Source organism: Xenopus laevis, chromosome 3L, assembly GCF_017654675.1.
Source record: "Xenopus laevis strain J_2021 chromosome 3L, Xenopus_laevis_v10.1, whole genome shotgun sequence".
In the NCBI taxonomy this organism is placed as follows: Eukaryota; Metazoa; Chordata; class Amphibia; order Anura; family Pipidae; genus Xenopus; species Xenopus laevis.
Window position 1 is genome coordinate 55,267,425 of NC_054375.1, and position 12,040 is coordinate 55,279,464.

Consider the following 12,040-nt stretch of genomic DNA (forward strand, 5'->3'; position numbering starts at 1 on the left):
GATTGCTGTCAGGGGCAGAACATTGCTGATCTGTTCTTTTACTAATCTGACTGGTAAGACTTTGATCTGAATGGTTAGTGGCGGGTCGGGAGATGGGAAAGTCCGATCGTACGATGATTCGTACGATCGGATCTTTGCATTTATGGCCAGCTTTATTCAGCTGCGCAACATTGCCCAAATACGGCTGTTCAGATACAGCCAAAACACTTATCCAGTTTCTTATCATCTCCTGCCTTGACTACTGCAACCTACTCCTTGCAGGTATTCCAACAAGTCGCCTTTCACAACTCCAATGTATTCTAAATGCTGCTGCTAGACTCATTCATCTACAGTATCTTACCATTCAACATCAGCTGCTCCCATATGGATATCCCTTCATTGACTCCCAATCTCCTCTAGAATCAAATTCAAATTACTAACACTCACATTCAAGGCCCTTAACAATGAAGCCCCTCCCTATATTTCATATCTGGTCTCAAAATACACTCTTTCATGAAACCTTCGCTCTGCTTCTGACTTTCACCTCTCTTCTCTTTTCATAATTTCAGCCCATTCTTGTCTACAAGACTTCTCTCTAGCTTCTGCTTTTCCCTGGAGCTCTCTTCCTCAAGCTGTCAGACTCTCTCCTTCCTTCAAAACGCTCCCTAAGGACTTTAGCACACGGGCAGATTCGGGGAGATTTAGTCACGGCACTTCGATTTCCGAAGTCACCCGAAGTTTCCTCTTGAGGCAACTTCGGGGGAACTTCAGAAATCGAATCACCGCGAGTGCATTGCCGCAGGCGATTTTTCATTTTAGCAGACGGAAGGCAGGGAGAATGCAGTTTGGGGAGATTGTTGCCCCGATGAAGAGTCGATTAGTCACCAGGCGACTAGGGTTGCCACCTAGCCGGTATTTTACCGGCCTGGCCGGTAAAAATTATGGTTGATCCCAATGTTGTTAATAGGGAAAAAAGATAAATATATAGGAAGGCCGGTATTTTTTTCTAGAAAAGGTGGCAACCCTACAGACGACTAATCGCCTCGGGGAGATTGTCTCCCCGAATCTGCCCTTGTGCTAAAGCCCTTAGTTTGTAAACTCTTGCGAGAAGGCCCTCTAATCCTATTATACTCTGTTAACCGTTGATTGTTATTGAAGGAGGGCCACATGGGACATAACTGTTCAGTGAGTTTGCAATTGATCCTCGGCATTCAGCTCAGATTCAAAAGCAAACAGTTATGGCCCATGTGCCCCCCACCCCCCAAAGTCAGTGATTGGCTACTGCCTGGTAACCAATCAGTGGAACCAAGAGAGCTGCAAAGCAGGAAGTTGTGTTCTGTTAGACATCCAGTTACTCCAGTCTTTATACATTACATATTTGGCTAACTAACTATATTAGAAATAGTTTTTATTTTGCACAGTCTATCTATTTACCCAGTTTTTATTTTTACACTGAACTATTCCTTTAAATCATGGCACAATAGGCCAAGTATAATGAAAGCTATGGGTGCCAAAAGCCTCCCTAAAAGGAGAGCTAAAGCTCTTCTGGAAAACGCAACTTATTAGTAACCTCCCAAAAAAACACATCCCCTCCTCCTCCCCAGCCCTTCACTCTAACATTCACATGATTCTGTCACAAGCAGAGTGACAAGGAATGCACTGAGCCTCTCATCTGTGTGACAACTGAAGGGAGACCAAGCTGCTTAGTTCAGTTAATATATATGGGAAATGCTCAACTTCGTGGTTTGTCTTCTGTTGTTTTGGATGGAAAAGTTTACAGAGGAATAGAGACAGTAGCACCAGTCAATCACTAGCATAAAGGCTATTCACATAACAATGTTCAGTAGCCAAGAAATTTGGGACAGCCACTGTCTCCCCCTCTGGATCACAACCCACAGTTTGTAGACTCTGGCTTGGCAGTAAATTTGTGCCAAACAAGGATATATATAAACAGATAACAACAATAACCAACAGCAATTCTGAAACAGTTTTTAGTAGAAATTGGAAATACAATTTAACTTTTGGGTAAATAGTTTGAAAGGCACTACCACCTACTCTAGGTAGTAACCGTTTTAGGGATGATTCTCAGATTTGAAAGATGTACTTTCATATTTATATAATTTATGTATTCAAGAGGTCATTAGATATAGAGTTGATGACTTATCTCACAGGAATAGGATTGAACTAGATGGTCTTTTTATATTACAACTCTTGATGATGATAAAAGAAAATTCATTCATAAACTAATGGGGAAAGATGACTGAAAACTAGTTTTATTATTTAAAGACTAAGCCCTTTCACTAAATGTATTGTTTTCTTTATTTAAATCTTCTTGATTGAGTCTTAAATTTTATTTTGAAAAGCTTGAGCTATATGGAAAGTAAAGGTCTATTTATATTTGTATTTGTTTTAAAATTTTCTTGTTCTAATGTGTATGGTTTATATTGTAAAAAAAATCTTTTTGAATTCCATATACATGATTCTGCATAGCCATACATTTGTGATTGTCAAAAAGATATGTAAACTATTTATATTTTATTGCAAACTCAATAAAAAGAATTTGAAAAGGTAGTAACCGTGCTAGGACAGACTTGGCATATTCTCCACCAGTGTATCTCTGCTACAATCCTATGGAAACTGCCAGTCACAGATCATGTGATAAAGGATTTCAGACTTTTGTCCACCAGCAAAATTCTTGTTATGTATGGTGATGTGTTGCTGCAATTTCTGTTCGGAAGGGTAGTGATGACAAAGTATATGTATTGCTATAAAGCATCTCCTATTGCAGACAATAGAAAACATCACAAGTATGGCACATCTACAAAACTGTCACCTGGAAAGCTTTGAATAAAATGTATGAAAACTATCAAATCATTGAGACCCTTAATGTATTCCAACACTTATGGCGTGGTTTATGCATATGTTTGTTCATGCTTTGGGAGTAAATAGCTATTTTAGAACATGACAGATTGAGAGACTTGATGATCGAGTCTCACACACACACACACACATACGGTTTGAAAACTGATTTACTTTTCAGCCTGTTGCAGTCTCAAAACAGCTTATGTAGTAATATTAAACAAGTTCATATTTGCCTGAATGAGGTAAATGTTGTAAAATATTATAGACAGACCAGACAGCTGGTATCTAAATGAAGTCACCATTTTCATAGAGCAAACATATGTCCATGTATGACCAACACATGCCCTTCTGCTGATCTACAAGTACTCTTCAAAAGACTCTTTGACAATACTCAGAGCCTCATATGTAAGAAATAGCTCTACGTTTGCAGTAAACCATAGCAACCCATAAGATGTTTGCCTTCAAACAGGTGACCAGTAAATTCTTCCTGCCAATTGGTTGTAATAGGTTACTGCACCTGGTGAATATTACATATCCCATATTGCTTAATATACTGTGCTGTTGTTGTTATATACTGTCAATATATATTGTCTAATTGCATGGACTTCCACACATAACAAGGACAGCAGGGAGTAAAAGGTGGCTGACTATATATTGGTTATGGTCCCCCCTGGAGCCAAGATTCACTTCTGCTTCTCTGCAACTAATAAAGTAAACAGGAGCTAGGAAAGGGTGATGCTAAAACATATTTGTATTTACAGTATTTGAGTTATTTTACAAGATTTGCATTGTTGCTGCAATAGCATGCATTACTCGAAAAAATTTCACTCCAGTACACACCCCTATACTTCAGCACTAAAGTCTGTATTATTGGGAGATATTTTATGTCTTCCACTCCATAAACAATGCCATCAAGGTGTTTTTATGTCTTCTTCTTGTTTCTGGTAATGCAGTTTTCAGTCTGGTTTGACAAGATTTCTGTGTAATCTAGTCACTTGTACCCTGGAAACACAGAAGATCTCAAAAACATAAAAATATGCCGCACTATCACACAAGTACATTGATATAAAGAAATATATATATATATATATATATATATATATATATATATATATATATATATATATATATATAAAAACAGGGGGGTTGTGGGAGCACTCTAAAGGCTTTAAAGTATATATATATATATATAAGTATAATAAATGCTATTGCATATGTACCCAAAACAGGGGTTATTTTGTTACAAAGTTATGATCATAAAATTGATAAGCCACCATACCACGTCAAGGTAAACCCCGAATGGCGGTCCCTAACTTGTTTTATATTTTATGTGCATTTTAGCATTACCTGTAATCAATGTCCGTTACAAAGTTATGATCATAAAATAGCATTTATTATACTTATATATATACTTTAAAGCCTTTAGAGTGCTCCCACAACCCCCCTGTTTTTATATATATATATATATATATATATATATATATATATACACAAACAAGGGAAAGTTGTGCTCACCACTAATTTTTAAAACCATTAGGCTGGGTAGCAATGAGGTTGTGACCACAAAATACATATAGACAAATACAAGAGTCCTCATATATATATATCTATATATCTATATCTATCTATCTATCTATATATATATATATATATATATATATATATATATATATATATATATATATATATATAGATATATATCTATATATATAGATATATATATATATATTGGTTCCCAGTCCTCATGGACTAGACCCACTCTCACTGTTACCTGAATAAAAAAGAAAACAAGGCATGCAACAAGGTATGTGCTGGGGGATAGGGGGACAGAGGGGGGTTGTGGCACTTGGTGGACCTCACAGCTGGAACGGGGGCCGGGGTATGTGGGGTGGCAGCCCCACTTAGAGTCAGATTTATACATATGGTGCCCCTAGGCTAGGACCCCTCTTCGTCCTAATTTCCCCCTGCCCGCCTCCCCCTTCATATGAGCACATACAAACGCAAGTCTTATCTCTTTGGATCTGGGGCACAGGAATTGGAGCATGTGAGATTTAAAGAGATAGCAAATCTCCTACATGTCCCAAGAGCTTCTGAACCCACTGTAATGTGGCCTCTGTGGCCTGGCCCCGTACAAACCTGGACCCCCCCCGTCTGACGCTGTATACTGTATATATATATATATATATATATATATATATATATATATATATATATATATATATATATATATATCTTGTTTTATTTTAGGATTTTTTTTTGTGGTTGAGTTTTTCCCAAGGGCATGTATATGGCATTCACTCTTAAAGAGCAGCTATACTTTTAAAAGAAGAATTATGAAATTAATGGATATATATATATATATATATATATATATATATATATATATATATATATATATATATATATATAGTCAAATACAAGAGTCCTCTGCACTCAACCCATTATCAATATATTTAAGACAGCGACATTTTGTGCATACTGCTACTAAAAAATGCCTTACCCTTTAAACAAAACAGGGATTGTTTGTCCATATATTGCAATATATTTAAGCTGGCCAACTACGTCAAAGTCATCCCATATCTGGCCAGTCCTATGCTCAATTTTATCTGATTCATTAAGAATTCTATTGCTTCATTATACATTTTACAAAGGGACTAGGTATTACCTGCAACTTAACTTGCTGCTTTCAAAGTAAACCTCCATACTTGGCTGCCCTTTTATTAGACACCAGTGGGATCACCTGACTATAGCTGGGAAGGGTGGGAGCTACAACATAGAGCTGGTCATATATATATATAATCCAATCAAGAAAAACCAGCACCAAGGGTCTTTGAATATGTAAAAAAGTTGTATTTAAAACATATGTATCACCCTATATAGGGCCTATGATTAAGGGATACAATCCCGAAACGCATTAGGCGGTTTACAGCAGTTTTTTCCAATAAACATATCCAGAAGTGCTGTCTGCCTGTGGAGTTCTTGATGTACTTACAGTGGGGACACTGTTGACTGAGCACCTGGTCAAAGGGAAGATCGGTGAGCTGGAGCGCGCTTTTTTTTGGTTTCTCATATATATATATATATATATATATATATATATATATATATATATATATATATATATATATATATATTATATATATATATATTTTTTTTTTTATTTCAGGACAGCTGGCACTTTAAGTATGCCTGAGGCATAACTGTGGGTATAGAGGCCCTTAAAGGTGAGCTGTAATTTAAAAAAATGGTTGGTGATTTTGCTTCTATATAGTACAACAAGCCGCTTTGTATTGTCTTTTTCATTTTGTTTTTAAGATGAAATAGATTCTTGTTTCTCCAACAACTTGTACTCTGATCCTCATGCTAGTGAGGGCCATTGATTGAGCAGAGTGGGCAGAGTGGGAAGTGAGTAGGCGTCTCCTCGCTCTAAGGTCAGTGCACTCTGTATAGAAAGCAGTGAATTCATTCCAGTATATGATTCAGCTTTTGAGAAATGTATTTTCTATGATATTTTCTTCTGAAAAAAACATATGTACTTATCGTGTCACAAGTGAAATTGTCATTCCTGTTTTGCAGGGTATTTGCAAAAGAGGGCAAGAACATTTTAAGCAGTGCCCATTAAAATAAATAGCAAACCCATTAAAGGGGTGGTTTACTTTAAGTTTACTTTTAGTATGTTATAGAATGGCCAATTCTTAACAACTTTTCAATTGGTCTTCATTATTTAATTTCTATAGTTTTTTTAATTATTTGCCTTCTTCTTCTGACTCTTTCAAATGGGGGTCACTGACCCCATCTAAAAAAACAAATGTTCTGTAAAGCTACAAATGTATTGTTATTGCTACTTTTTATTACTCATCTTTCTATTCAGGCCTCTCCTGTTCATATTCCAGTCTCTCATTCAAAACAATGCATGGTTGCTAGGGTAATTGCCTAGAAACCAGATTGCTGAAACTACAAACTAGAGAGCAGCTGAATAAAAAGCTAAATAACTCAAAAACCACAAATAAAAAAAATGAAAACCAATTGCAAATTGTCTTAGAATATCACTCTCTACATCATACATAGAGGAAGATTTATCAAGGGTTGAACTGAAAATTTGAATTTGGAATTCGAATTTTCAAGTTTTTTTTATGGCCCAAACTGTCAAATTCAACTAGGGAATTGTTCAAATTTGATTAGAGTTTTTTAAAAAATTCAAATTCGATATTTGGGGCTTTATCATACACTGGCCCTCAAATTTGACTATTCAACACCTAAAACTTGCCAAATTGCTGTTTTAGTCAATGGGAGACGTCTTGGGATCAATTTTGAGTTGTTTGCATTCGAGTTTTTTTCGGATAAAATACTCAAATTATAAATTTGATTCGAATTAGATTCAAGTTTTCAGGTTGATCCTATTCACCCGAGTGTAGGAAATTCTTTTAGTAAATTTCGATTGGACAAATTTCAAGTTCATGGGAGTTTATGGTAGTTTTTAAAAAATCACATGAATTCAAAATTCGACCTTTGATGAATGTGCCTCCCCAAGTTAATTGAAAGGTGAACAGCCCCTTTAAAATGCCTTTTGTGAATGCAATGTGCATTTCTCTATTTTGATACCTATTGTGTGCACATAAAACAAAGAAACACAAGGGTATAGGGGCACTTAAACCTATAAAATGACATACATAACTCTGACTGAAAGGGAATGAGATCACACTTTTTTGAGTAAATCCTTCCCATGACTAGAGCATTACAAGTGAGAAATTAAGAACAGGTATGGGACATGTTCTTTCCATATTTGAATCTCCATACCTTAAGTCTACTAAAAAATAATTTATATAAACCCAATATGATTCTTTGCCTCCAATAAAGATTAATTATATCTTAGTTGGGATCAAGAACATGGTACTGTTTTATTATTACAAAGAAAACAGAAATCAGTTTTAAAAAATTAAATAATTTGATCAATCTGGAGTATATGGCAGATGGCCCTCTTGTTTGGTACCTCCTGGATAACAGGTTTTTGGATAATGGATCCCATACCTGTATAAAGCTGAGGTCTACTGATTTGTAACACCGTTTTCTGGAATCTGGATACGTGTTTTTAAAAGTATGACTCTAGAATGTTGCAGCTCATTTGTTTATTAAGTAGGCACATGTAACTATATATAAGCTATTCTGTTGGAAGGAATTGTAATATACTGTAGCAGAATATAACTTCCTTAAAACTATAATGTATTCCCTGTCCTGAGTGGGTCCTTTGGAAGTCAGCAGACTTTCACACATGAAGAAGCCTGAAATGGATTAACCTAGACATTTGGCTATAGGAGATGCCTTTGGCATCTGTGCAAGCTTGCTAAGTTCTCCAAATGTCAATCAGATTGCTGTGCAGTGCTAAGGTAAGGAACCATCCTGTCAAAATGCGTAATGTCATAGTGGGTGACATGGGGGGGTTAACTGCTTAGCATTATCGCCTTGCACTCCCTTTTCTCTCCCTTGTCTTCCCCATTCTGCAGCACTTTACAGAGATTATACATCATGTTCCTGTCCCAGTGGAGCTTACAATCTAAGTTCCCAATAACCCATTTAATTGGGAACCAATTAACCTACATGTATGATTTTAGAGTGTTCTTAGCTGACTATTTGTATACTCAGGAATAATAGACTTGTAGTAGGTTCATTAGCATTGTCGGTATATGCAAGTTCCCCTGGTTTTCTGAGCATGGATCAGAATGTTTCTATTATGTCTGAGCTGCTTGGCCCAAGAGTAAACAAATTGTCAAGATAGTGGCTCCTCTGCCTGAATTCGGGACTAGCAGTGTGTTAACTATGCAATTGTGTAGACAATCCCTTAAAATGGGGTGAATGGTGAGTAATCCAAATGCTCTCTCTATATTGACTTTATCTATTAGGGGTTAGGTACTTACTGTTTTGATCAAGAGACTGATACTGGACTCATCAACCTTATCCAGAGCCATATTAACAAATATACCACCAAGCTCATTTTCTTTTCCATTTTTTTAACCTGTGTACCACAGCACGAAGGTTGTACAATGTCTAGTAACCCATAACTACCAGTCAGAAAAACATGACCAGTAAATGCTATCTGCTGATTGGTTGCTATATGAAGAAGGAGCAGCAGCATCACCATGTAGGAGGAACAAGGAGTCTACTTGGCGCTTAACAGATACAGATATCAATCTTCTGGAAGCAACATTTGAGAGATATTTTGCTACACCATGCCCTCCATAGCTAAGTACTATGTTTGTATTGTAGTAATGAACTGAATGAATATTGTAGTAATGAACTGGCCCCTTTAAACACATTAGAACAATAGCAAATATTAGTATTGGTTCAATCCGTTACTTCCAGGATTAAATGATGGGCCTTTATTTGCAAAGGGGAAATCACAGCAATAATATTGAACAGATAAGTATAATAATCACTAAACCATATAAAAAGATAAAAGCTGGATGCTTTTGGGGATTGCTTAATGGTGCTAATGATTTCCTTTTTAATTTGCAGCAGTTTCCTTTCCAAATTGAAAGGGCATTTCTTGTGAAGAATTTTTTGTGTGTTTCCTATGTGCTTGACTTGCTGATGGGCAGAAGACAAATAGCTTGCGTGTGCACAGAGATACACAGTCGCTCTGTAGCCTGAAGGAGCAGCAGATGAAAGCTCCGATTTGGTACATTGCACTTAGTAATACGATTGGAGTCGTAACTGAAGAACCACAAGAATTCCTCACCTTTTCTACAAATTAAAATATTGATTTCCACTATGTTTTTACTTCAAAACAAATGAGGAAGAGCAACTCTCTGCAGATGGAAGTTACTTTTATCAGTTGGATCTGGTTTTCACCCCTGCTAAAAGAAAAGTCTGTACTTAGAAATAAAGGTTATGGGTCTTAAGCCTATGCTATGGCATATGTGGGATTTTTTCCTGATTTGGCCTATCTGTGCCCTGCATTTGTGCACATTGACAAAATTTGCCTTTCAGTGTGCACAAGGAACAATTTTCAGCCATAAAATGCTTGTGTGCATACCGACAAGCAGATTTCAGTCCTGTCAATTCACACTGATGACTCAACAGAAATGGACCAAATCAATTTTTTCCACCAGAGAAGAAAACACAATCGGACGTGTGTGTATAAAAACACTTATAATTATTTTTTAAGATTAGATGGTGTGTATACACCTTTTCTAACATAAGTCCAACTGAATGAGCTCATGCCACAAGGCTTGACGGGGTATATTTTCCTTTTAACTCACTGTCTCACCCACTCTCTTCCCTTAATTGCTGAATGTAGTTCAATTTACAGATAAGGTATTTAGTACACAGGAATAATAATGTAATTAAATGCCCTCTCCTCCCATAATTGCTGTCAGCAACCAAGCAGATGGGTCCACATGTAAAATAAAAGCGTTTTTCCGTGTTCTGCCATGTTTAGCGCAATGAATAAACAAAGGGTTGCCACCTTTAAGTGCGATGGACACCAGGGGGCGGCCTATGACACGGAGGGGGACTGCTATGTGGAGGGGGTGGGGCGGGGCCACACAGGGGGGTGGGGCTATGACGTGACGATCGGCAATTGGCTGATCGCCGTGTCAATAATAGGGAATCCTGCCAGTTTTCCTAATTTGGCAGCCCTTCAAATAACCGGGCTGTCTGGGTCAAAACCGGACAGATGGCAACCCTACGTAAACACCAGGAAGTTATAACATTTTGGCCCAGCATATAAATTATATATATTGGCAGCATGATTTAAAGGGGAACTATTGCGAAAATGAAAATTTAACATAAGCTCCATTATACAGAAATAAGAGATTTTATAAATCATTCTGAATAATCAGGTTACTCTCAGTATCTCCCTCCCAGTGTTTGTCTTTCTTTATTCTCTCTTCATCTCTTCATACAGGAGTTGGGAGTCTGATATTAAATGACAGTTACAGCCAATATATCTTTTAGGGGGGCTCCTTTTGCCTAGAAGATGTATTAGAGATCACTCTTTTAAAATCACCAGAAATCTTGTTTACCTACATGCATGATTTGTGCCAAAGTCAGTTATTTTGTTACATTTTGTTTGATAGGGGTTTGGTTACTTGAGCGAGTTCTTATATATCTTCTAGAAAAGGGTGCCCCCCTTAAAATATAAATTGGATCTAACGGTCATTCTGACACCCAAGTCCTGCATCAAGGGGTACAGTATATTTTTTCTTATAATAAACAAGTTTTCAGGAGTCATATGACAAATTACATTACATCATCACAATTTATCGATGGTGACATATATTTTAAAGCTTAAATTATGGCTTTTGTGTAATTTATTTAAATATACAGAAAATCCTTTTTTGTGCGGATTACTGGCCTTTTTTTTTTTTTTACATACACTCTATTTATTGGCTGGTGTTGTACTGAAGTGTATGTTGTCCCTTTTAGGGAGGTATAATCCTTTCTTAAAACACTACTCATTGCACTTTTTAGATCTCCAAAGTAGATGGCCTTAATTGAATTACGATTTAATTACAAATTCAAGGAGATAGGGAAAGCTCTGTTTTGTTTTAGCTTGCCAATATGACACTCTAATAAACACAAGGGAGAAGGGCATAGCCGTAGGCAAACTCATTTGCTACAAATGGATATGCAATTTGCCTAAAGATACGTAATGAAGCTGCCACAAATTTGTTCCTGTATCTTGTGTAGGTCAGAAATATTCAGGAGGTCTTGGCACCTTGCAGCAGGGCACAATGAACATCTTTTGAAAATGATCTCTAACATAAAAGCCTTTTATTTGTGACTCTCTTGATGAAATCTGTCATTCAAGATGCCCAAGGGGAAAAGAGCATCAAAGAGTTAGTGCAAAACGATTGAAGCGGAAGAGCAATGCTATCCAATTCATATATCAATGGCCAGTGTTACTACAGTGGTGTTTTTTGTTGGAAGAAATACAGTATAGCATTTGTTAGCATCCCATGTTAAATGGTGACCTTTAAATCTCAGCAGTAGCGCTCTGATGAATGGCCTTGACTGAGACACAAAGAGAATACAATGGTTTGGGTCAAACATGAAAATGTCCACAGCAACGTGCATCTCAAATTATCCCCAGTTAACAAAGAAAAAATTTGAAATTTAAATTCATGTAATTATCCTGATGCTTTTCTATTCTTTATGATACTACAATAGGAGTCTTGGCAAGATCAAGCCAGATTGTCAA